The sequence below is a fragment of the Rhinopithecus roxellana genome, chromosome 4 (genome assembly GCF_007565055.1).
Source record: "Rhinopithecus roxellana isolate Shanxi Qingling chromosome 4, ASM756505v1, whole genome shotgun sequence".
NCBI lineage: Eukaryota > Metazoa > Chordata > Mammalia > Primates > Cercopithecidae > Rhinopithecus > Rhinopithecus roxellana.
In genome coordinates, this window is record NC_044552.1 from 161,284,696 (window position 1) to 161,312,102 (window position 27,407).

At 40.6% G+C, this 27,407-nt stretch overlaps 1 long non-coding RNA gene across 1 annotated transcript; it reads left to right on the forward strand.

Moving 5' to 3' along the window:
* LOC115896881 lies at positions 1-26,397 on the forward strand. The gene is made up of 5 exons (XR_004056788.1): positions 1-284; positions 581-817; positions 22,241-22,372; positions 23,703-23,847; positions 25,982-26,397. It is a non-coding gene; the product is annotated as an uncharacterized LOC115896881 (long non-coding RNA).
* The last annotated feature ends 1,010 nt before the right edge of the window (positions 26,398-27,407 follow it).

Genomic DNA, 27,407 nt, shown 5'->3' on the forward strand with positions numbered 1-27,407 from the left:
TTCGCTGAGCAAGTAGATCCAGGGAGCGTGCAGCCGGGTGAACATTCTCCCCCCTCAAGTCTGCACGCAGTGGTTGCGCCTCTCTCCGAGCCTGCGCAGTCGGCACCTCGTAGCCTTGGCGGTCTGGACCCCTCGTCGGCGTCCCACGCTGCTCCCCTCCCCCACTGCCGCGAAGCTCCCGCCCGAGCCGACCACGTGCCGCGAGCCCGGCGGGGAGAGCCCACTCCCGCGCCCCTTCGGGGCCTACGACCGCGCCGGGTTGCGGCCCATCGCCCCAGTGCCTGGTAGCCTAGTTTTCTCGTTTGTCGTTTGTTCATTTATTTATTTATTATTATTATTATTATTATTATTATTATTGTTGTTTTGACCCGTAATGGGTATGAGGTATAAAGGGACCTATTACTGATGTTAAGGGGAGAGGGTACCGCTCGGGTTTTAATAAGCAGTTGTGGAGCTCATTTATAAGATACAGTTCTAAGCACTTGCATTTGTATTTCATTGATAATCTATTTATAATATTCTCATTTAAGGCTCCCAACAACTGTAGGAGGTAAGTGGTAATTGTACTCCTTCATTATAGATGGAGAAGGATTAAGGAACTTGTTCTTACTGCTAACTGATATGTCTGGAGGTTTGAACTCATTCTGCAAACTCCGTGCACCCTTGCTGTTCCACTCAGCCGCGATGCTGCTGCCTAGACACTGGAAGATTGGAGCAGAAAGACTTTCGAAACTCTTGGAAGTTATGAATACCTGTGTTCCTGTGTTCAGTAAATACACATTTATCAAGCACCTACCTTAAACCAGCCACCTTGCAGGTGAGGGCTAGAGGCTAACAGCCTGTTTCATAGCACCCATCTCGATTATATAATTTAAGATTCCCCCCTCCCCCGCAATACACCCCTATTAAAAAAAAAAAAAAAAAAGCTGTATTGATGATGGAATTTTAGAGCCACTACCAAAAATACCCTTTTTGCTATTTTACTTCAAAATCCCGAAAGTGTTCATGCTTAAAGCAGCAATTTTTCCCAACCTCACCCCCAAGAGATTTAGAAAAAGTCCAGGGTGGCCCCTGCCCTCCCTCTGCCCCCTCCTCTGTATTTTTAACAAGACCCCAGGTGACTGATGAAGTTGCTAGAGAAATTACGGTGAGTGAAACACTGGCCTAGAGGTAAAGTTAATTGACCTTCTAAGTTGTGCTCTATCAAGTACAAAATCAACTTGGAAGATTCTGAGAACAGAATAAGTGAATTTAGTAGAAGTGAATGTTCTTCCCTAGGGCAAACACAATGAAGTCTGAAATGACACTTTGTTTCCTTTGGGAAGACTTCCCTGACCCCTCTCCAGCCAGGACTGTTCTCCATTCCATGCACCTTGTATGCTGTAGCTCAACACTTAACTGTGTTGCAGTTGCCCACAACTTGTCTGAATGTCCCACTATGAATAGAGTGTCATAAGTGAAGGGACCAGGTTTATCTTGCATATAATAGTTTCTCTAGTGCCTGTGACTTAGGGCAAGTCACTAAAACTTTTTTTGAATTGCCTTATCTGTAAAATGGGGCAGTATTACTTGGAGAGTAGTATTGAGAATCTCAAATAAGAAAATTAATATGGAATACTTTTTCAAAATGAAGAACTATATGAATAAGGGATTATTAGGATTGCTATAATAACAGTGACAATTACTAAATTACTCTTTGCATCCATAGCACCTAACATTGAACTTGTGAGAAGACCCTGGACATATCTTTTGACTGGCTGAGAAACTTATTTATTATTTAATAATTTAAACCAATAGAAGCAAGTTATATTACCTTTAGAAACTGGTGTGGGAGAAGGAGTTTTATCCAATGATAGGAGTTGGCCAAGAGAATTCTGTCTATCATCTCTACTATGTTAGCAGAGCTAAAAGTGGCATCAGTTATTGAAACCCATTGATAAGCTCCAAATTTCATTGACCACATTCTAACTCTTCTGTATCCAAGCCTTTTAAATATGGAGTTTTAGACAGCATGCAGTAAAAGGAAACCAACGGAAAGCATGGATAATTCATAGGATGCATGCATAGTTAAGGACTGTCTTTTTCCTTAAATTGTTTTTCTTTAGTTTCTGCTCCATCTCTAGGTGCTTATTTTTTCAATCTTGAAGATATTTAGTGCTTTGAAATTATTCAGTAAAATGATCTCTTAAACATAAATGATTATTTAAGAATAGGACTGTTAAGAAACTGATGGCCTCAGCTTATGCTAAAAATTAAACCCTGCTGACAACTGCAGCAGATAGTTTAATTTTTAATTCCTGTAAGAGAATTATTCATATAAGCTTATTTCTACTCTTAAGGAAATTTAGGTTTCTTAGTGCTAATTTTGTGTAGCAATTCCATACGGTGATACAGAAGGTAGAGAAGTACAGTGGCACACTAGAGTGTTGTCGTAAACTCAAACAGCCTCAACCTGAATTCTGATCTTGTAAGCATGGTGCCTATCTTTACACAGTACTACAAGCTATAATTCATAAACCTGAATAGCAACATCTAACAATGAGAGATTATAGTACTTTTGAACTGTGCATTTGTGTAACAAAATTTCAAATTACCCATTTACATTAAAAATATATTTTTGAACTTTAACTTATCTACTAAATTACTGTTACATTAAACCTTTCAAGGCATTCATGTTACACTGTTAACTGATTAATGCTTTGCAGATGACCTTGGAAACACTATCACTTTGATCTAATCCACCTACTTGCTCAAATTTTCTAATTTTTATACTCACACTGCATCTGAGAAAATTAACTTGTTAGTGTCTCCTGATCACCTTACATGTGTATCTTAATTTTCTTAATTCTTCTTCTTTACTATCTTAGTGTTTTGGTTTTTTTTTTTTTTTTTTTTTTCTTTAAGACGGAGTTTCACTCTTGTTGCCCAGGGTGGAGCCCAATGGCGTGATCTCGGCTCACTGCAACCTCCTTCGGGGTTCAAGAGATTCTCCTGCCTGAGCCTTCGGAGTAGCTAGGAGTACAGGCGCCCTCCACCACCCCAGGCTAATTTTTTTATTTTTAGTAGAGATGGGGTTTCACCATGTTGACCAGGCTAGTCTCTAACTCCTGACCTGGTGATCACCCGCCTCAGCCTCCCAACGTGCTGGAATTACAGGAGCCTCCGCACCTGGCCTCCTATCCTGGTGTTTTTAACCTTCCTTAAAATCTAGTCATCATTCTTCTCCACCTACCACCAGAACTGTACAGATGGAGGTGGCGTATGCATGTTGTGACCATAGGGTGGAAAGCCACATGACAAGAATAGTGGAGCAGAAGGATAGGGACCTGGGTCCTTGATGACCTCATATGTAGCCGTTCCAGACTGGACTGTGCACTTCCTGGACTGTGGTGACATCCAGGAAAAAAAAAATGAAACGAATGAAAAAACACGTTTAGGTAAACCACTGTAGTTGAGATTTTGTTATATGTAGCTGAATACAATCCTAACTCATGCAGAATCTGAATTAGAAGTTAGTGGTTTCTCGTAATTTCTCCCAACTACAAGCTTCCCTTGGGAGACAATTTTCTGGGTTTCTGAATATCTTGAGAACAGAGGTGCTGGCTTTGTCTGAAACTGTCTTTTCAGTGATGTTTGTGTAGTGAACAGCATTCCAAGACAGAGAAAATGACTCCCTCTGGAGAGAAGAACAAGCATGATTACTACCCATTATAAAAGAATCAGGTTCTCTAAGTACTAGACTGGATTGGACTGGACTGGACCATACTAATTACTATACTATACTATACTATACTATACTATACTATACTATACTATACTGCAGTCCATTGCCAGTACAAGTATTATGTGGCATCTTCATGTTGGCATATGGGAATTGGGGTTCAGAACAGCAGCACAAAAATTAATACTGTTGCTCTGGTCATTGCTATTGCCATGAGTAATAAATTATCCCTTAACACAGGAGTCTTGAGTCTAATACTAGCATGATGAAACTGTGGCTGGCTAGCTTGTTAGCTTGCAAATAGGGTAAAATTTCAGATTGTTTAAGGAACCCGGAATAGACTGCATAGCCCTCAGATGACTGTGGGCAGCTCTCTGAAATAGGGCCACCCTAGTTACTTGGAGGAACTTTCCAGCGGGAAGGCAGACTCATTTGTGTGCACTTTGTGGTTGGTTGTCCCAACAATGGGAGTCAGATAATTAGAAAAGTGGTAAGAAATTTGTCCCTGAGGCTGGGCGCGGTGGCTCACGCCTTAATCGCAGCACTTTGGGAGGCCAAGGTGGATGGATCATGAGGTCAGGAAATTGAGACCATCCTGGCCAACATAGCAAAACCCCATCTCTACTAAAATACAAAAAATGAGCCAGGTGTGGTAGCGCACGCCTGTAGTCCCAGCTATTCAGGAGGCTGAGGGGGGGATTGCTTGAACCTGGGAGGCCGAGGTTGCAGTGAGCCTTGATCACAGCACCGCACTCCAGCCTGGCGACAGAGTAAGTTTGTCACTGAGTTCAGCTGAAGTGATTAATAATATCACCTGGGCGTTAGAAGGCAGGCAGCTCCAACTCAACTCACTGACCAGAATTGTTATAGATGATAGAATTGCAACAGATGTCAGATTCTGAACCATCCCTAAAACATCCAGCTATGCCTGGATTAATGCTGCAAACCAAGTAGAAGGGTCAAATGAGAGTCTTAAGGAGAAAGCCACTGACTTTCCAAGGTAGACCCTGTTGGTTTATGGTACTCAGAAGAACTCTGGGTGTCATGATTAAGGCAATACTTTGTCCTGCTGCTTGGGTATTGTTGATAGTCCCTTAATTAAGTGCTATATGAGACAAATAGAATTAAGCCTCTATACATCAGATTAATCACAGTGGTCAATGGAGTCACGTATTCATATGAAATTTTGAGTTCTGCCAAGAACGTGTAAGGGTGGATGGTTAGAAGAGGAAGATCTGTCTTGGTCCGGAGTGTCCCTGCATAATCTTGCTAAGTATGCCAGATTGCAAGTCTTACTTGTCTCCTGAGACTGAGCATTTTTGCAGCTAGACACATAGACAATTAAGTGGGTCAGGGTAACTGTGCAGTGACTCTTGTGTAACTGCTCAATATCAGGGTAAGGGAGATTGGCTTGTTTGCTGCTTGTTTGAGAAGTTTGGACCGTTGGATCTGGATTTCTCTTTTGCAGTGCCAACCCACTAAGTGTGCAGGTGGCATTTGGGTCCATTATATATTCCCTGTGGGAGCTGGGGGCAAGAGGAACTGACAAATATGCTGATGCTCATGCAGCTTTCTGTGCTATAAGCAATAAAGTACTTTGTCTCCTAACTAGAATTTTTGTGACTTCTGCCAGCATCCATGAAACCAGCAGATTAATTTATTAGCTTGCAAGAAGGGTAAAATCTTAAATGCTTTTCAGTTCATGACAAAATGTAGTCATCCCTCCCTCAGTAAACGTGAAGGATTGGTTCTCGAACCTGCTGCATATATCAAAATCCATGCATACTCAAGTCCCACTGTTGATCATATGGAACCACAGTATAAAAAAAGCTGGCTCTCCATATACATGGGTTTTACATCCAGGGAATGCTGCATTTGGTTGAAATGCAATCCCACATGGTTCAAAACTGTTTTGTTCAAGGGTCAACTGTAATGCCAAAGCATTGTAAGCAATGAGAATTTTTTTATACTATAAACTCACAGAATCTAGGAATCATCCTAATTTGAATGAATAAAATATCAAAATTAGGATGACTCCTAGATTCTTTCTGATCATAGGTGGAAAACAGAAAATTCCTAGGAAATTTTACGTAAGTTTTGGATAGGTTTAACTAGAAAACTCCATCGGATTGATAGTGGTCCTGTTTCTCTGGAGAACCCTTTCTAATGCAACCATAGTAAAAGGATCAGTACTATGTCACTTAAGAATAAACTGAGTGCTGCATAACTGCAGTCTGGTACACTGCAGCTCTCCCATCTTAAAAATTTTCTTTCAACTCTTGTGACACTGTAGACACTAAAGAAAGAAATAACTGAAAAGGTCACTTAATTTTTGTATTTTGCTGTTTTCCTTTACAATATATTTCCAAGTACTTTAAAAGTACTTATAGCAAGCAATGAAGACTTTTGCTCTTCCCAATAGAAAATTATTCAGTGTCTTTATAATAAAGATTTACCAGAATTTAGCTTAACTCATTTTACTCTATTAAACAAAAACTTTCCGTTTAATTGTTTCCTTTATTACTCACTGCTTTCCATTACAATATACTTGCAAATGCACATTAGCTAGGTAGAGGGTTGAAGCAAGTTTAATTGGATCATTTTATTTCTTCATTTTATTATCTTAAAATTTTAGGATAATAGATATTCCCTAAAATTGTAGATTCCCCATAAGTTAATTTGTAAATTGAAATTTGGTTTATTAAAATTATATTTTAAATCATTTAGAGACTACCCTTGATGGAATTTTATGACTTTAAAAGTGCTTTCCCTAAGTTCTCTTTCGGTGCCCAGCAAAGTTCTGATGAGTTTTTCTTTCTTTCTTCCCTCCCTCCTTACGTGTCTTTTCTTTTTTTTTTTTTCCAAGAACAATCATATTTTCAAGACTGTTTTGTTAACAACATAGATGAGATCCTAGGATGGTTTCTGTAGTAAGAATTTTGTGAATTTTATGAATTTTAATCCCTAAAAATTTGGAGCATATTTTACTGGGAAAAAAAATGTTGAGCCCTACATGTAATAAAATTACTCTATTTTTCAAATGTTTAATGACAACTTTATACTTTTCTGATTAATGTTCATAGTCAAAATGTTATACAAAGCAACTGTGCTATTAATAATGATTGTAACATAAATGATGTAGGGAGGTCTCTCAGCAGACTGATCACTTCCCTTTTATACTGTTTCCACCTTATCACTTCTGAAAGAGGAGTTTTCATGCTTCAGTGTATATAAAAACCCCCTGGGAATTGATTTATTATGCCAGTTCCTTGGCCTACCTTCTATATTTCTGAATTGGAAGTTCTGGACTGAGATGCGGAGAGTCTGCATTTTAACAAACTTCTTAAAGTGATTCTGATATAGATGAGCCGAGATCCACTCATTGACTAATGCATGGTATCTAAACATGACTAATGCTTGGTATCCAAACATTTTCTGCACATCAGTGTAGCCCACTTAGGTTTTTAGCTTAAATTTTCTTATCAATTGAATCATTAAGCTCATGTTAACTGGGTAAGTTAGTGGGACCTGACTTCTGCCTTTTGCCGCTAGGCACCATGATAGTTTGGAATGGATTAGTATTTGTTTATTTTTATCAATTTTTTTTATTACTTTTTGAGATGGAGTCTTGCTCTGTTACCCAGGTTGGAGTACAGTGGCATGGTCTCAGCTCACTGCAACGCCTGCCTCCCAAGTTCAAACAATTCTCTTGCCTCAGCCTCCCGAGTAGCTGGGACTACAGGCATTCACCACCACGCCCAGCTAATTTTTGTATTTTTGGTAGAGTCAGGGTTTTACCATGTTGCCCAGGCTGGTCCTGAACTCCTGACCTCAGGTGATCTACCCACCTCGGCCTCCCAGAGTGCTGGGATTACAGGCGTGACCCACCACACTTGGCCAGGAACGGATTATATTTGTAGCTAGGGTTGAATGCATAAAACTTTGAGTTGTATGGAATTTGAGTTTTGTTTTATATGTCATTTAATAGAAAATAAGAAAATACAGACAAAAAGGAAATAAATTTTATCATGCATCTCTCTTCCCAGCCCTTAATATCATTTTGTCGCACATGCTTCCTTACTTTTGAAATACACCTAAGTTGTCCAGGCGCAGTGGCTCACGCCTGTAATCCCAGCACTTTGAGAGGCTGAGGCGGGCAGATCACCTGAGGTCAGGAGTTCGAGACAAGCCTCACCAACATAGTGAAACCCGATCTGTACTAAAAATACAAAAATTAGCCGGGCATGGTGGCGCCTGCCTGTAATCCCAGCTACTTGGGAGACTGAGGCAGGACAATCACTTGAACCCGGGAGACGGAGGTTGCAGTGAGCGGAGATCGCACCATTGCACTCCAGCCTGGGTAACAAGAGTGAAACTCCGTCTCAAAAAAAACAAACAAAAAAGAAATACACATAAGTCTATGTAAGCAGGTGAGGATATATGTTGTAAAACAAAAATTGGGACTTACTGTTTATATGCTGTCTTATAAATACATAATGTATTAAATTTGCCTTTCCCCTCTCAATAATACATTTCTGTATAAATACATGCAAAAACATTTCGTGAATAAATTAAGATTTAACTAAACCCTGTTAGATTAAAAAACTTTTGGCTGTTACAAATAGTGTTTTCTTTAAATCTGTTAAAATACATCTTCATGCATTGGTCCAATATTTAGCTTAAAAAGCTTTTGATGCATAGTTATCTCTATGTCCATTAGAATTATAAAAGTGTACATTATTGAAGCATAGGGGACAGTGGTAACTATAGTTTTTGTCTGTTTACTACCTTTTTTTTTTTTTTTTTCATCTTCTGATTCTTTGGGTGAACTATAACTCCTAACATCCTGTTTGGCCACTCATCCTGGGCCAGGATCCTGGTAGGGTTGTAAAGCACATAGCCTCCATCCTCCCATTCCAGGCGTGTGCTTGTAATCCAAATTGGGCCAGAATATGTTTCCCAGACATTGCTGATACAGCAAACTGGAGAAACTTATTCTGTTTGCTTTTGGCTGTCTTCCTTGACCTTAAGGAGAAGCCTGTTTGTACAAAGAGAAACTGAGAAAAATATAGAGGGAAGTAAAGAGATATAGATGATAGAGGGAGAGCTAGCTAGTTAGCTAGCTAGAAAGAAAACATTTGAGCCCCTGGATTAAGCCATGCCTGAAAGCTAGCACTGCCTCTAAACTCCCCAGTTATATGGGCCAATAAATTCCCATTTTTTGCTTGAACTAGTTGATATGGATCTCTCTTATTTATAACCCAAACAGCTTTTATTATTACATAGTGCAAATTCAAAATAAAATACAAAAATTCACTCTTCTTATCAGTAAATTAACAGTGATACAAACTAATTGCCTATTATGTGGTCCACAATTTTAAACATGTAAGCTCTTAAGCTTACATGATTTATCACTCGCTTCTAACTATGTAAACATCTAACTTTGTAGGAATACTGTACTTTAGCAAAACATGATTTTTTTCAGAGACTGAATATTTAGATAAATAAAAAGTTTCTATGACTTCACATTTCAAAATTTCGTCCTATAATATTATTCTGAATTCTCAAGGTGCAGTGAAAATATGGTTGCAGTTATGAAAGTTCAGTTTACTCAGCTTTTCAAGAACCCATTAATGTGCAAAGACACTATTACACAACTTTGCTTTGCAGTTGCACTTTTCCCATTGGAGAGAACTGTTCAATCACACTTTTGTCATTATATCTTAGTGCTTGCATAGTTTTTGACACAATTGTTGTACAATAAAGCTACAGAAATATGATTGGCATTACTTTATAAACTAAGGACACAAGCACTGTTACATCTCTTATTTTTCCCATTTCTAGTTTGAAGTTTCACATGCCATATTAACTGGAAGGATTGTATCCCTTCCTAAACATCTTTCCTCTCAAATTGTCGAAGAACTGTAGGAGATGACGGAATTAAAAGCAGGTCAGTCCTGGTGAACAGATGGCACTGAGGTATGCAGTAGCGCTTCATTGCCACAAGGTGTCACAGAAGGAAGAGCTTGCACAGACTGGCCACCCTTTGCTGTAGGGAGACCCTTGCTGGTCCAAACCCCTGTCTAAATATCAGTAACATCCCTCTGTAGTTCATTCCCATTTCCTGAGGATCATCTGTTATTTTCTAAAACACGGCCAGCCTGTGAGCGTTGCTAGATCCAGGGAAACATGGAGGAGTAAGTATTGCCAATGTCCAAACCAGCCCTATCCCATGAATGCTTAAGTCCTTACCTTCTTTTAGAGGGTTGGGGAAAGCTTTCAATTTTTATATAATTTTTAACTTTCAGAATAATTGCAAGAATAGTATGAGAAACTTCTGTATACCATTTCCCCAGATTCGCCAATTATTCACACACATGTTTTGTTTTTGTTTTTGTTTTTCCTAAATGTAGGTTGGAAACATTTCAGTGTGTATTTCCTAAGAACTAAGACATTCCCTTACATAATCAGATAAAGTCATCAAAATTAGGAAATCTATATAAAACGTATCTAATTCAGGGTTTGTATTACAATTCCTACAAACTACCCAGTATTTTTTTTACAGCTAATTTTTCTGCTAATTTTAGATCCAATCCAGGATCATATATTACACTTAGCTGTGATGTCTGCAGAAATACCACAGGATTGATGTTGTGTCCTTAGTGACCATGACGGGAGATGCATTAATCTATTTTCCTTGTCTAGCGGTCTTGTTAACTTTGATAACTAGGTCAAGGTAGTGTCTACCAGGTTTCTCCACTGCGTAGTTTTCATTTTCCCGTTTGTAAATAAATTATTTGTGGTAGTAGACTTTAAGACTCCCCATGTAGTTCCTTAGTGTTCCTCAAAGAATGGTTAGATGGCTTCTAAGAATGGATGTACCAACAGAGTTGAAGATGGCATTTTTATGATCTTGCCTCAGAAGTCGCATAACTTTACCTCTATAGCCCTTCTTGGATGAAGCAGTCACAAAGGTGCACCCAAATTTAAGGTATGGGAACATAGAGCCCACTACTCCAATGTCAAGGCAACATTTCAGAAAAACATTACGGATTGAAAGGATTATTGCAGCCATCTTTGAAATGCTCTGTTGGCCATACTGGGCAGTACCATGCCTACTGAATCATAGCCACTTACTCCCAGCAGTAACACCCCTCCCACTCTGTGTCCAGTCTGTTTAATTTTAGGCCCCTCTGAACCCTCTTAAGATTGGCATTCTCAAGAGAACCCTGGGATTAACATCCAGTGAATTTGTTGGGGCCCAGTTGTCTCATGTGCCTCTTGCTGCCACCGTGCAGTGCAGCAGATGATGAGGGGTGGCACCCTCCTGTGAGTCATGTTAGCAAAGAGAACAAAGGCAAATAAAAAAGACCCTAATGTTGCCCTTTATCCCAGAGACACTTAGAAACAACAGTTGACTTTTTTTTTCTTCTTTTTTTTCGTGATGGAGTCTCGTACTGTTACCCCAGCTGGAGTGCAGTGGTGCGATCTCGGCTCATTGCAAGCTCCCCTTCCTGGGTTCAAGTGATTCTCCAGCCTCAGCCTCCCGAATAACTGGGATCACAGGCATCCGCCACCATGCTCAGCTAATTTTTTGTATTTTTAGTAGAGATGAGGTTTCACCATGTTAGCCAGGCTGGTCTCGAACTCCTGACCTCGTGATTCACCCGCCTTGGCCTCCCAAAGTGCTGAGATTACAGGCATGAGCCACCACACCCAGCCCAGCAGTTGACTTTCTAACCTCCTTTATTTTCAGTTATCTTTGGATGCCACTTGTACACACTGGTCCTAGCATCTATGCACAACTCGTAGTTGACTCTTCCCATGCTCTGTCCCAAGGCCATCTAAATTCCAAACTATGTATATGATTCCTGAGACAGTGGAAACTTTTGGAACTCCGTGTTCCAAACATAGAATAGAACTCTATGTTCTACTCCTTGAATGGGCTGAAGCTTTACAAATTTTCTACTTGTAAAGTATGTTTAGTAGCTGTGGGGATAAGAGGTTGGTGACCTCTTAGGTAGTAATCTGCCTCATCATATTGATCTAGAATGAGGTAGCCAAAAATATATGTTTTTATGAAAGAATATTATATATATATGTACACTACAAATTAGCGAAAGAACTTGAATTCTTTTGAACTTTTCAAAAGAATTTGAAAAGACACTTCAAAGAAGATTGGCAGATGTCAGGTTCTTTAAAAGGTGCTCAACCTCAGTCACTAGGGAAATGCACATCAAAACCACAATGAGATGCCACTATACACCTGTTAAAATGACCAGAGTTAGAAAGACTGATCACCTCAAGTGTTAACAAAGACATGGGGCAATTTGAGCTCTTATACACCATTGTTGAGAATGTAAAATGGCACAACCAATATGGAAAACAATTTGACAGTTTCTTTTAAAAGTAAAACATTTGGCGGGGCACAGTGGCTCACACCTGTAATCCCAGCACTTTGGGAGGCCGAGGTGGGTGGATCACCTGAGGTCAGGAGTTCAAGACCAGCCTGGCCAACATGGCGAAACCCCATCTCTACTAAAAATACAAAAAAATTAGCCGGGCATAGTGGTGGGCACCTGTAATCCCAATTGGGAGGCTGAGGAAGGAGAATTGCTTGAACCCAGGAGACAGAGGTTGTAGTGAGATCGGATGGCACCACTGCACTTGAGCCTAGGTGACAAAAGCGAGACCCTTCCTCACAAAAAAAAAAAAAAGTTGAACATTCGTCAACCAGGCACAGTGTCATGTGCCTATAGTCTCAGCTTTTCGGGAGCCTTAGGTGGGAGGATCACTTGAGCCCAGGAGTTTGAGGCCAGCCAGGGCAATCTAGCAAGTCCCTGTCTCTAATTTTTTTTTTTAAAGTTTAACATACATCTATCTTGTGATCCAGCCATTCCACACGTAAGTATTTATTTAACAGAAATAAGAGGATATAAACATACAAAGATTTGTACATGAATGTTCACAGGGGCTTAATTTATAATAGCAAAAGACTTGAAAAACCCAACAATCTGTCCATTAACAGGTGAATGGCTAAACAAATTGTGATATAGCCATGCAGTGTGATACCATTCTGCATTAAAAAATGAACTATTGATATATGAAGCAACATAGATGAGTCTCAATTGTACTGAATAAAAGAAGCTAGACAAAAATAAATACATACTGTATAATTTCATTTATATTAAATTCTAGAAAACGCACTTAGTGATAGCACTTCAGTGGTTGCTTGGAGATGGGAGGAGCAGAAAGGGAAGGATTACAGAGAGGCAAGGGGAAACTTTTGGCATTTATGGATATATTCATTATTGTGATTGTGTGGATGATTTCATAAGTGTATATGCAGGTCAAAACATCAAATTGTATTTTTTAAATATGTGCAATGCAGCATGTTGTACAGAAATTATACATCAATTAAACAAAAAATAAAGAGTACTAAGTATATATCCATTACACATGCTTATAATATGAATATTTCAATTCACAGGCTGGAGGATAAAAGTAAAGTCATATTTCTTTATTTTATTTTATTTATTTATTTTGAGACAGAGTCTTGCTCTGTTGCCCAGGCTGGAGTACAGAGGTGCCATCACTGCAACCTCCGGCTCCCAGGATCAAGCGATTCTCCTGCTTCAGCCTCCCGAGTAGCTGGGATTACAGGCACCTGCAACCACGCCCGGCTAATTTTTGTATTTTTGGTAGGGATGGGGTTTCACCATCTTGGCCAGGCTGGTCTTGAACTCCTGACGTCGTGATCCACCTGCCTCAGCCTCCCAAAGTGCTGGGATTACAGGTGTGAGCCACCGCACCTGGCCAAGTCATATTTCTTTTTAAGAGACTCCCATTCCATCTATTCTTTGATCTCTTCAGGATCTCCACTGTGATACATTTAAGAATACTGAGGTGATTTGTCTAAAAGGGCCATAGTTACATTATGAGGAAATCTAATGGTCTGCTGAAGCAGCCCATTTGCTGCTGCTGTTGCTATTCCCATCAAGGAGTCTTCACGGTGCCAGGTAAGGAGAGGCCCTGGCATCAGCCACATGCTCTGCCCAGAACAAGTGCTGTCTTCTCAATTTACATCCAAGAATATACATAGTCTATTTCTTTTAACTGCACACAGATTATGTGCTCCATATAAATAACCAAGGACATTATGGCTTAGAAAAGCAGTGCTGTAAGTGATAGTATAATTCTCAAAATCTATATCTTCAATAATAAATAATTTCATAAGAGGGCCACCACCTAAGTTTTCTTCTATTGAAAATCTTTTCTTCTGTTTCTCTCTGTCTCTTTTTTTTCAGCGAAGGATCTAAATCTACATTTAATCAATGTTTATTGTTCTCCATAATCCTTAAAATCCTAGGCTTTAGCATCTGTCATAGATTTCAGTGACCTCAGACTAATCTCTGAGAATAATGGATGGTTACTTGCTTTATTTTTATAAATAACTTCATAACTTTTTTTCAAATGAAGGGCATCAAGTCCAAATGCTGTCTTCCTCTCTAGGGAGTGAAACTGCCATTAACTGTGCAAAAGGGCAGGGCATACCCTGGTTGAAACAAATACGTATGTTAAGTTTTCCTCAAAGAAGCGTCAGACGCCCTGGGGACAAGAACTTGGAACTGGCCTTGGGATAGGTAGAGGATTGGCCACCCTGTATCTTCAAGTGATGGAAATGCAGAGGTTCTCATAAAAGGGCCCTCAGAACCTGTGCCATCTCAGTCATCCTTCCCCAAGGGAAGTTGCTCTGTAGATGCTAAATTCAAACAGCTGAGTTAGGAGTGGACGTTCTTAATGCATAAGGGAAGTCCAGGGGTCAGAGCAGCCAAGGTTCTTCAGCTCCTTGATATTTCTAATATTAGACACACAAACAAAAAGCAGTCTGGGAGTTTGTAAGAATAGGCTAGCCAATCCAGTGACCCCTACTCATAGCTAGATGTGCTTCTTCTAGATGAATTCTAGTGGCAGAGAAGAAGGAGGGAGTTCCTCTACAGTGATTGCAAGGCCGAAGATGTGAGTTTGCTACCATTTGTCATTCAAAGCTGCCTAAAAATGTAGGGGCAGCTATGTGGTTGGGATCTTCAGAACTGCTTTGTTACTGTCCCAACCACTGTTTAGGGCTGTGTAAACTAAGTCCACTCCTCTCCTTTGGCATACACTCGCCTGCTGAGACACAAGCAGGAGCTGGAACCCATTGTCCATCCTCTGTCAGTTAGGAGGGGCTTTGAAATGCTGGCCACATAGCAGGTTTTTGTGAGTTTCCAGGCCTTCTGCTCCATGGATGCCAATACATTTGGAGGATGATGCCAGGTAGCAGCCTGAAGAAGAGCTGGGAGAGCAATGGCCAACATACAAAAAAACTCCTATGGTGCTTGCCCTGGCCTTTTCCTAGTTGTGGCAGTTGTAGAGTTTTGACACATTCAAGATGGCCATACTATGAAAGCCAGCACAATCAATTATGGGCCATTTTGAGGGCACTGGGGCTCACATGTTGATATGATTAGGCTTTGTGTCCCCACCCAAACCTCATCTTGAATTGTAATCCCTATAGTCCCCACTTGTCAAGGGAGAGGCCAGGTGGAGGTAACTGAATCATGGGGGTGGTTCCGCCATGCTGTTCTCGTGATAGAGTGAGTTCTCACGAGATCGGATGGTTTTATAAGGGGCTCTTCCCCACTTTGCTCAGCAATTTTCCTTCCTGCTGCCTTGTGAAGAAGGTGCCTTGCTTTCTCTTTGTCTTCTACCATGGTTGTAAGTTTCCTGAGGCCTCCCCAGTCATGCTGAGCTGTAGGGTCAACTAAACCTCTCTCATTTATACATTACCCAGTCTCAAGCAGTTCTTTATAGCAGTATGAAAATGGGTTAATACACATGTCCATAGTTACTTGTTTTATGAACTTAAATCTTTTTATAATAAATATAAAATTCCTGTGCCAGAGTTCCCTATGGACTACCAAAAAAACCAGTTACACAGGTAGGTGTCATTTTGGCTTTCAGCAGCTTACATGTTGAAATTACCCAGACTTAGGGAAGTGTTTTTTGATTCCACCAAAAAGCTAAAGAATCTAAATGAGGTATAGATGGGGCAAAAAACCTCTAGTTAGCAGTAATCTTTGCCAAGGAAGGGTTAGTGGGGGTCTGAGAAGAAACTAAAACCCCAAATTTAAACACTTATGATTATCTGTGTTCTGTGGTCTATAACACCAATTATCAAAGTTGTGTGTAATACTTTATATTTCATAGTACAGTATAATTCTGTGAATTGCAGTTTTGAAAAATCTATAAAACAGAACAAGCCATTGAATCACTAAGATACTTTGGGCTGACTGTAACTGAAATCATAATTCAAAATGGCTTAAGCAATAAAGACATTTATTATCTTCTTAACAGGGAATCTAGAATAGGGTAGACTTCAGGGTTGGCCGATGCAGCAGCTCTGCAGTTTTGTCAGAGCCAGGTTCCTTAGATGACATTTTCTACCATCCACAGAGTTAGTGTCATCCTAAAGTTGGCATCAATTAGGGCAGTGGTCGTCCTTCTTCTTATCTAGTAAGACAGAGGAAGATACGATGGGGTCTGAGTTCTTCTTGTCAGTTTCCTTGGCCAGACTTGATCCAGGGCCCATGCTGAACTGGTAATTGTGGCAATGGGAAAGACATGCACTTCCTGGTTTAGAGTCCAGAAGTTTCCATCTTATGCTGAGAATGGGTTACACATGTAGAGATATGGATCCCTTCAGGCCTTAGGGCTGCCATTTGTTCTTGCCCCAAAGGCACTGTCACATCTGATAAAAGCAGAGTGGCCTCTTCCTTTTATCCTACGGTGCTATACAAGCACTATTTTTTTTGTCACATCACACACACACACACACAAAAAGCTGGAAGCATTGGCTTAGGTGATGGATACAGTCCCTTTCCAGAAGTATGGGGATATGTAGAACAGAAGTATATCTCTTACTGATATCAGGGTAAGAAGGAAGAAGGGAGCATGGATAATGCATAGAAAACTTCCATGCCCACATGATATAAATAAAATCCAAATCTGATAATCATTTATTAGACTTATAAAAATTAAGCCAAAATGTCCTCAAAAGAATTGATTGAAAAATCCTTAAAATGGTGAAAAAGAGTGCCAAACCAAGAAAGGGCACTGAATGAATGTAAAGTCTTTCAAAGTGCGATTGTTTTAGGTAAAGCAATCTGATGAATTTTTCTATTTTCGTATTATATACAGTATGCTTATGTTTCAGTATCTCTCATGTACTTTCATGATTTTGATATCTTTTAATAGAGTATTTAGATATTTTATTGTTTAAGAGTAGACAATACTTAGAACGCATTCATCCGTGTCAGGCAAGAACTGTATTAATTTGTTTAATCTTCACTATAGGTCCATGAGGATATACAATTTTTAAATCCATTTTGCAGATGAGAAAATTGAGAAATAGAGAGGTTAAGTAATTTTCCCAAGAAAACACAGCTAGTAAGCACCAGAACCTGTGACTGAACCCAGAAAATTTAGTTTCCAAATTGTGTTTCTTATAATTTAATTCAGGATGCTCTGGAAGACACAGTGGTCTAATCCAGTGGGTACTAAACTTTTGTCTGTGAGCCACAATAAAAAAATAAAATGTTTATTATAGCATAATGCACACACACTAAAAAAATCTTAAAAGGATACTTACTAGGGAGGCAAGCATTCTGCTATTTCTGTTCCATTCCATTCTATTCTTTGTTCTATTCTTTAAAAAGTCAATTGTGACCCACGAAATTAATTCTAGGACTAGTAATGGGTCATGATAAACAATTTTTAAAACCCTGGCAATATAATAGGATTGATTACAGCGATTGTGGTGATGACTTAGATGCTCAATGGTTGTTTTAGTCTGTTTGGGCTGCTATAACAAAATGCCATAAACTGAATAGCTTATAAATAACAGAAAGTTGTTCTCACAGTTTTGAAGGCTGAGCAGTCCAAGATGAAGGCACTAGCAGATTCAGTGTCTGGTGAGGGCCTGTTTCTGGTTCATAGACAGCCACCTTCTCTCTGTGTCCTCACATGGTCAAAATGGAGAGGGGGTTCACTGGAATACCCTTTATAAGAACACTGATCCTATTAATGGGGGCTTTATTCTCATAACCTCAACACCCCCCAATGGCCCCACCTCCTGATACATTAGGGGTTAGGATTTCAACATATGAATAAGGAGGGTTAGGGGAGAAACTTCAAACTATAGCAATGGTCATTTTTGAGCCAGAGGTCTAGTTCAGGAAAAACATGGAGGTGGCAGGCCAAAGATTAAAGGCATAACTGGATTCCAAAGCAAATTACTCTCAAAGTTCCAAGAGAACTTTGAAGGGTTTTGAGTTGTGAGTAATTAACTGGATATAAGATCTGGAAGTCAGTAGCAAACAGTAGAAAACAAATCAAAGGTACGTAGAAGAGACCACTGGGGAAGAATATGTGAAGTGGGAAGATAAGAGATCCAGAACAGAACTGCAAGGAACAGCAGTGTTTATAAGAGGAGGTGAAGAAGTGCCTGTTGGAGAGGAAACTGTGGGAGCATTGGAGTAGGAGGAGGCCACGGGGAAGCATGGTGTCAATGGAGGTACAGAAGCCAAGAGAGGCTGGAGATATAGCTGGTGTCAGCTGCAGCAGAGTGATCACATATCAGAGGTGCTGAAAATTGTTTGTTGGATCAATATTTATGATTCAGTAGTGTATTAGTTTGTTCTCATGCTGCTAATAAAGATATACCCAAGACTGGGTAATTCATAAAGAAAAAGAGTTTTAATGGACTTAGAGTTCCACATGGCTGGAAAGGTCTCACAATCATGGTGGAAGGCGAAGGAGGAACAAAGGCATGTCTTAATATGGTGGCAGGCAGGAGAGTATGTGCAGGAGAACTGCCCTTTATAAAATCATCAGATCTCATGAGACTTTTTCCCTGTTACAAGAATAGTACAAACAAATGGACAAAAATTCCATGCTAACGGATAAGAAGAATCAATATTGTGAAAATGGCCATACTGGCCAAAGTAATTTATAGATTCAATGCTATTCACATCAAGCTACCATTGACTTTCTTCACAGAATGAGAAAAAACTACTTTAAATTTCATATGAATCCAAAAAAGAGCCATATAGCCACCACAATCCTAAGCAAAAAGAATAAAGCTGGAGGCATCACACTACCTGACTTCAAACTGTACTGCAAGGCTACAGTAACCAAAACAGCATGGTATTGGTACCCAAAGAGATATGTAGACCAATGGAACAGAACAGAGGCCTCAGAAATAACACCACACACCTACAACCATCTGATCTTTGACAAACCTGACAAAAACAAGCAATGGGGAAAGGATTCTCTATTTAATAAATGGTGCTGGGAAAACTGGCTAGCCATATGCAGAAAACAAACTGGACCCCTTCCTTATACCTTACACAAAAATTAACTCAAGATGGATTAAAGACTTAAACATAAAACTTAAAACCATAAAAACCCAAGAAGAAAATCTAGGCAATACCATTCAGGACATAGGCATGGGCAAATATTTCATGACTAAAACACCAAAAGCAATGGCAACAAAAGCCAAAATTGACAAATGGGATCTAACTAAACTAAAGAGCTTCTGCACAGCAAAAGAAACTATCATCAGAGTGAACAGGCAACCTACAGAATGGGAGAAAATTTTTGCAATCTGTCCATCTGACAAAGATCTAATATCCAGAATCTACAAGGAACTTAAACAAATTTACAAGAAAAAAACCAATGCTATCAAAAAGTGGGCAAAGGACATGAACAGACACTTCTCAAAAGAAGACTTTTTTTTTTTTTTTTTTTTTTTGAGACGGAACCTCGCTCTGCTGCCCAGGCTGGAGCACAGTGGCCAGATCTCAGCTCACTGCAAGCTCCGCCTCCCGGGTTTACGCCATTCTCCTACCTCAGCCTCCCGAGTAGCTGGGACTACAGGCGCCCACCAGCTCGCCCGGCTAGTTTTTTGTATTTTTTTAGTAGAGACGGGATTTCACCGTGTTAGCCAGGATGGTCTCTATCTCTTGACCTCGTGATCCGCCCGTCTCGGAAGAAGACTTTTATACAGCCAACAAACATATGAAAAAAAGCTCATCATCACTGGTCATTAGAGAAATGCAAATCAAAACCACAATGAGATACTATCTCATGCCAGTTAGAATAATAGTCATTAAAAAGTCAGGAAACAACAGACGCTGGAGAGGATGTGGAGAAATAGGAATGCTTTTACACTGTTGGTGGGATTGTCAACTAGTTCAACCATTGTGGAAGACAGTGTGGCGATTCCTCAAGGATCTAGAACCAGAAATACCATTTGACCCAGCAATCCCATTACTGGGTATATACCCAAAGGATTATAAATCATTCTACTATACAGACACATGCACACATATTTGTTGCAGCACTGTTTACAATAGCAAAGACTTGGAACCAACCCAAATGTCCATCAACGATAGACTGGATAAAGAAAATGTGGCACATATACAGCATGGAATACTATGCAGCCATAAAAAAGAATGAGTTCATGTCCTTTGCAGGGACATGGACGAAGCTGGAAACTGCCATTCTCAGCAAACTACCAGAGGAACAGAAAAGCAAGCACCACATATTCTCACTCATAAGTGGGAGTTGAACAATGAGAACACGTGGACACAGGGAGGGGAACATCACACACCAGGGCCTGTTGGGGAGTGGGGAACAAGGGAAGGGAGAATATTAGGACAAATACCTAATGCATCCAGGGCTTAAAACCTAGATGATGGGTTGATAGGTGCAGCAAACCACCATGGCCCATGTATACTTATGTAACAAACTTGCATGTTCTACACATGTATGCCAGAACTTAGAGTAAAATTTAAAAAGAATAGTAAGGGAAAAAGCTGTCCCCATGATTCAGTTACCTCCCACTGGGTCCCTCCCATGACATGTGAGTATTATGGGAGCTACAATTCAAAATGAGATTGGGGTGGGGACACAGCCAAACAGTATCAAACAGCTAGGGGGAACTGCCATTCATCTTATTACCTAAGCTTTCTATTTTCCGTTTGAGTTTCTAACTTCTCCTGCTTTAGCCTACATACCTGGCTGTCAGCCTCTTTTCCTTTACTGATTTCTGATTCCTCTACTGAGCATGGTTCTGCCTGAAATCCGGCCTAACTCAGAACATACAGCCCACCAACCTGTGATATATTCAGTGTCTACTGTGGGGCAGGTATATATTTTCCCCTTCAGGTAATCTCACAACAATCCCACAAAAGACAATTTTTCCTCATCTTACAGATAAAACAACAGGCTTAGAGAAGTGAAGTGACTTCTTCCAAGTCCCTCCCAGGACAAGAATATTGTTCTGTCTGGCTCTGCAGCCAATGATTCTACTACCTAACTTACCTGTACACTGAGCCCCAAAGGGCCCATCCTGTCTTTAACCACCTTTCTCAGGTGTCCAGGCCTGGAGCTCCTTCCCCAAGCCTCATTAGCTATTGGCTAGATTTTTGAACAACTCTAATGGACCTTGGACCACAGAATGGTTAGCCAAGTGACTCCAGATATTTTGACCATCCAAAATTACCTGCTGCTGTTTCCCTCTCACCTACACCAATCCAGTGTTTGTTTTTTATTATTTTAAACTTTAAAAAGTGACTCTATAATTATGCATTGTTAGAAATCTGTAAGTCACAAAAAATTAATCAAGGTATAAAGAACACCACTACATAAAGTATTAAATCTTTCACAGACCATGAGCAGATATCATTGTCATGTTAGTACTTCCAGACTGGTATGAAGTTCCCTGTGCTGTGCTCTTCGGCTCCCTCCTCCACTTCCTCAGCAGCCTGCCAGTGAGGACCTAGCATGCTCTGGCCTCAAGAATTATGACATTGAGGGTCTTAATTGACCACAAAACTCAATATGAGATGAAAATATGAAGTAGCTACCAGAAAATTGACTGCCATTTTAGACTGCGTTAATAAAAAATTGTGTCTGGAGAAGGTTTTGGAGTATTGCACCTACAAACCATCTATAAACAATTATAAAACAATGAAGGCCGTGTGCTCAAAGTAGTCAAAAACTAAAATAGAAGGGAAAATAGGATAGAGGAGGAGATGGCCTTTGAAATGGGCCTTGAAATATTGGTAGAATTTTGATAGGTAGAGATGGCAGGCAGACATTCCAAACTGAGTTAATGTGTTTTTGTTTTTGTTTTAATTTTAGAGACAGGGTCTCACTCTGTGACCCACACTGGAAAGCAGTGGTACGATTATGGCTCATTGCAGCGTCAAACTCCTGGGCTCAAGAGATCCTCCCGCTTTAGCCTCCGGAATAGCTGGGTCTGTAGACATAAGCCATCATGCCCTGAGGGTCAGCTGCAGCCCTGTTTTAGAAATAGTATGGACTCAGGGGCTAGAACAGCAGCTAGGATTCTGGCTTTCTCTTTCCCCTCATTGTTCTCTTCATGTATGCTTCGTTCATCTCTTTTTGCAGATTGGCATCCTCTGCTTCTTGAATCCCCATGCAGAAAACATAGCTACCAACAGCTTCTGAATCCACCTGCAGAGAGACTGACTGCTCTGTTATTTTCCCAGCATCTGTGAAGAGACTCTGACTGTCTAAAATGTTGGTATAGTGATCACCCCAGAGTTAAGCAACTATGACTGGTGAAAAGGAAAAACGTTATGAACCTGGCTATTCAGAGCCACCTGAGGAAGCTTGTAGGAGGTGTCAGTTTACAGAGAAAGGGGAGGCCTGGGCAGATGATACAAGAAGTGCCCATTACATCCCTCTAGAGGTGAGCTGTCTAAAATGACAGGCACTGGCCACATATAGTTACTTAATTGTAAATGTAAACTCCTTAAAATTTCCTTGGACACATTAGCCTCATCTCAAGTGCTCAATAGCCACATGTGGCCAGTGGCTACTGTATTGAGTAGTAAAGATATAGAACATTTCCCTCATTGCAGACATAGTGAAAACCTCTCCTCTAGAGTTATTTTTGGTTCTACCAGCAAAAGCCCAAGTGTTCCAGCTAGAGAAACAGCAAATTTCTTTGGGACATGAACAACTAGAAAACATCTCACCTTGTCCTCCAATAACTTGGAAAGAATGTTTTTGTTTGGAGACCCCAGAACTGGTTCTTGTTTTTTGTTTGTTTGTTTGTTTTGTTTTGTTTTTGAGACAGGGTCTTGCTCTGTCACCTAAGTTGGAGTGCAGTGGCGTGATCTTGGCTCACTGCAACCTCCGCCTCCTGGATTCAAAGGGATTTTCGTACCTCAGCCTCCTGAGTAGCTAGGACTACAGGTGCACACCACCATACCCAGCTAATTTTTGTGTTTTTAGTAGGGATGGGGTTTTGCCATGTTGGCCAGACTGGTCTCGAACTCCTGACCTCAAGTGATCCACCCACCTCGGCCTCCCAAAGTGCTAGGATTACATAGGCATGAGCCACCACACTCGGCCTGGTTCTTGATTATATCCCATTTGAACACTGAGCAAAGCCTCCTAATTTCATTATGCCTGAATTCTTAGACTACCTTACCCCCAAATTTCAAAGATAATTAATTCAATCATCCATCTCATCTTCGTTATGCCAGGCTACCAGACAAATGCAATTCCTTTTAGTTAACTGTTTTGTCCAGTTTCCATAATATTCTGTTTCTTCTTCTGCTAGTTTCCTTCTCAGTCCTGTCTATTATGCCTTATCAGGACTTTACATGGCAGAGATGGCTAGCTGTCCCCTAAAATTCAGCATTCCCTTTCACAGTGTAGATACATCAGTTGAATTTGGCTGCCCAGCCAGGAACCGCATCTTCCAGTCCTTCCTGCATCCATATTATGCCATGTAACTAGTTTTCATCAATGAAATGAGAAAGAGATTTATGTCACCTCCCAGAATGGTTTTTTTTAAAAGCATCATTGTTTTCTCTGCTCTCTTCCCCTATCTGAATAGGAAGGATTCTGTAGCTTTAGGGGAAGACGGAGCCACAAGATGGAAGGAGCTTGGATCTCCGAACTATTCCATGGAGAAAAGCTGCAGTCAATGAAGAACACGTGCAGTGGACTATTAACCTGGGGGCGACGACAACCACTGAAATGTGAGGGCTTATTCGTGAGCGTTTGTCTAGCATTACCCTAACTGATACCTAATTGATTTCCTTACATCCTCAAACTTCTTGCCTTAAATTTCTTTTCCTGCCCCTCCCCCAGCAGTCCAGTTCCCCTCAAGCTTCTGGAAGAGAGGCTGCTCATTCTTCCACAGCAGCCTAGACACCATGGAGGCTGAGAGATGGTACTGGCATTTTCTTTTCTTTCTTCTTTTTTTTTTTTTTCTTTTTGAGATGGTGTCTCTCTCTGTCGCCCAGGCTGGAGTGCAGTGGCACAATCTTGACTCACTGCAACTTCAGCCTCCCAGGCTCAAGCGATTCTCTTGCCTTGGCCTCCCGAGTAGCTAGGATTACAGGTGTGTGCCACACCTGGCTAATTTTTGTATTTTTAGTAGAGATGGGGTTTCACCATGTTGTCCAGGCTGGTCTCGAACTGCTGACCTCAGGTGATCCATCCATCTTGGCCTCTTAAACTACTGGGTATGAGCCACCACACCTGGCCAGTATTGGCATTTTCTTAACTCTTAGTTGCATTGTTCAGACCACTTCATATGTGAAATTAATGCCATCCAACTTTTTTTTGTAGTTGGTGTTCCACACACAGATTGGCATTGACATTGTTAAATAGTGTGCCTGTGCTCAGGGAGAGAATTTGAGGACAAAAGGGAATATTGGCATCAGTGTCTATGGCAACCTAAAGAAATGTGTATGAATTTGCATATGCATCAAGCTCTCTACTTACCATGAGGAAAAACATGAATTCTCTCCCAGTCTGGTCTCTCTTATTAGTCTCACTCTTCTTTCCCCCATCCACCAACTGCCTCATCTGCCCCATTTCCATGGGGTGTGTGGGCAGCTGAGGGAGATCCAGCATAAGACATCAGTGCTGAAAACCCTAGCCTGGAAAAAGCAAAGGCCAAATGAGACTCCATCACAGAATTTCTAACACATATATCCAAGATGCAATGACCAATTTGTCAAACCTTTAGATTACATGATAATTTACTGATGATTCACTTTAGAGATGTGAAAATAAAAGTACTTTTATATTTTTGTTTTTCTGAAAATGGTCCCAAAGTTCAATGATTTTCTTGCATATCTCAAATGTTACAATGTAATTGGTGATTGAAGGCCAGCACATTTTTGCGGGGTATCTGAAAAGAGCTTACTTTCCATAAAGCCTTCTAAGTTTCTTTGCCGCTTATTAGATTTATAGCTGATTCTTTCAAAGTTGACTGTGACCTTGACCTACAGACAACAATAGCAAAATATAAATTTTGTGGAAGGCAGTAGCACTGTCTTTCTTGGATAAAGTCTGCATCTCCTACCAAGAAAAATTCTAAGAGGTGTTGCCAAGCTAATGCACATGGTTAAAGTAACTGCCTCATTGCCCCTTTTCTTTCTTTCTTTTGATTTTTTGTGGTTTACTGCACTTGCCTCTAGCAAGTGACGGAATTCTGCACCACTCAAATCCTCTATCTGTTGCAAAAATGTGCATCCCAAGATGGTGCTCTTGAGCTGTGGTGGAACATCTTCAGACAGACACAGTGGGACCCACAATGAAGCAACTGAGAAAAAGGACACCACTAAAGAACCACCAGGGTGCAGTATTCCTGAGTGGCAGAAGCCATGCAGGAAATCGCAGTATGTACAGCTGGCACTTTGAAGAACAATGAATTCCTTCAAGGCTCTATGCAGGCATTTCAAACAGTGGCTACCAGACAGGCTTGGCATAGCTTAGACTCAGTTACAGCTAGAATTATTTTATTTCTGGGTAGGTAACTGAGAGAAGCAGGAATTGTGCATTTATCTCCGTATGGTTTTATTTTTAAAGAATGAAACAGCAACAAATAGAGAAACAACTGCTGTAACAGCAAAGAGCATAGTTTCTTCTAAAATGAAGATTATATTTAGAACACTCCAAATGGGGACACCTTGTCTGACAAGAGGTCAGAATATCTGAAAATGGAAGTGTCTTACTTAATTAAATAACCCTGAAGTAATTTCATATCATGGGTAAGTGAGACTTTTAAAAAGGGTTAAACAAAAGCCAAATCCCTAAGTAGAAATATGTAGCCCGATCGCCTGCAAAATTGTTATAGACCTTTGTGTTTTGTTTTCACAGATGCTGCACCTTACTCCAGGGAATTTAAAGTGTGGTTCCTGAAAGAGCTATCTCAGAGTCATCTGTGTTGATGGTGTAACATAAAGATTTTTGGGCCTCAAGACTGAAGTAGGACAAGGAATTTGAATTTTTCAGCAGCTCACCTGACTTGTCTGTCCTCTAATATCTGAGAACACCTGACTTCTGCTCTTTCAGTAAAGGCGACAATGGTTTTATGAGCACTGTCGTCACATCTCTCCTTCTCATTTCCCCGAGACGAGGTCACCCACAGCTGCTGCTTCTAACTGCTGGCTTCCAGCCTGCTGCCTGCCAGCTGGCTCTACCCTCTCCTATAACACAGCAGAGAGTAGCTGTGATCTGCTGTGTGCTCACCCTCCGCTCCCTTGGGTCCATGTTTTGGTCCTGCACTTAAATTTTACAAGCATACTCTCTTTCCCTTAAGGTAAGCAACCATTTTAAATCTCAGGAGTAAACAAAACAAAAAATCACCAGGAAACTATATCAAATCAGGTTTTTTGGTTTGTTTTTTGTTTTGTGTGTGTGTGTGTGTGTTTTGTTGTTTGTTTGTTTGTTTTTGAGATGGAGTCTTGCTGTGTCACCCAGGATGGAGTGCAGTGGAGCGATCTTGGCTCACTGCAACCTCTGCCGCCCAGATTCAAGCGATTCTCCTCTCTCAGCCTCCTGAGCAGCTGGGATTACAGGCACCCACCACCAGGCCTGGCTAATTTTTGTATTTTTAGTAGAGATGGGGTTTCACCATATTGGCCAAGCTGGTCTCGAACTCCTGACCTCAAGTGATCCGCCCCCCTCGGCCTCCCAAAGTGCTGGGATTATAGGCATGAGCCACCACGCCTAGCATCAAAGCAGGTTTTAACCAGCTTTTTTGTCCACTGATAACATAAAGGAGGTCAGCAGCAGCTGAGCCTGTGCTGGTAGAGCTTTCTTGTCCTTTCACACTGCAAGAGAAATAATCACTTAGCTAAGAGGCCAATTTTACCTTTTTAAAAAAAGATTTTAAATGAGGCCGGGTGCAGTGGCTGACTCCTGTAATCTCAGCCTTGGGAGGCTGAGGCAGGCAGATACTTGAGGTCAGGAGTTCAAGAGTAGCCTGGCCAACATGGTGAAACCCCATCTCTATTAAAAATACAAAAGTTAGCAAGGTGTGGTGGTGGGCGCTTATAATCCCAGCTACTTGGGAGACTGAGGCAAGAGAATCCCTTGAACCCAGGAGATGGAGGCTGCAGTGAGCCAAGAGTGCACCACTGCACTCCAGCCTGGGCAACAGAGCTGGACTCTGTCTCAAAAAAAATTTTTTTTTTAAATGAGAGCTATATCTTATTAACAAAATTAAATTATGTTTGTTTTTAGAGTTTTATTTTTATAGCATATTCAGAAATCTGTTAAGAGCTTCTTAATTATCAAAATG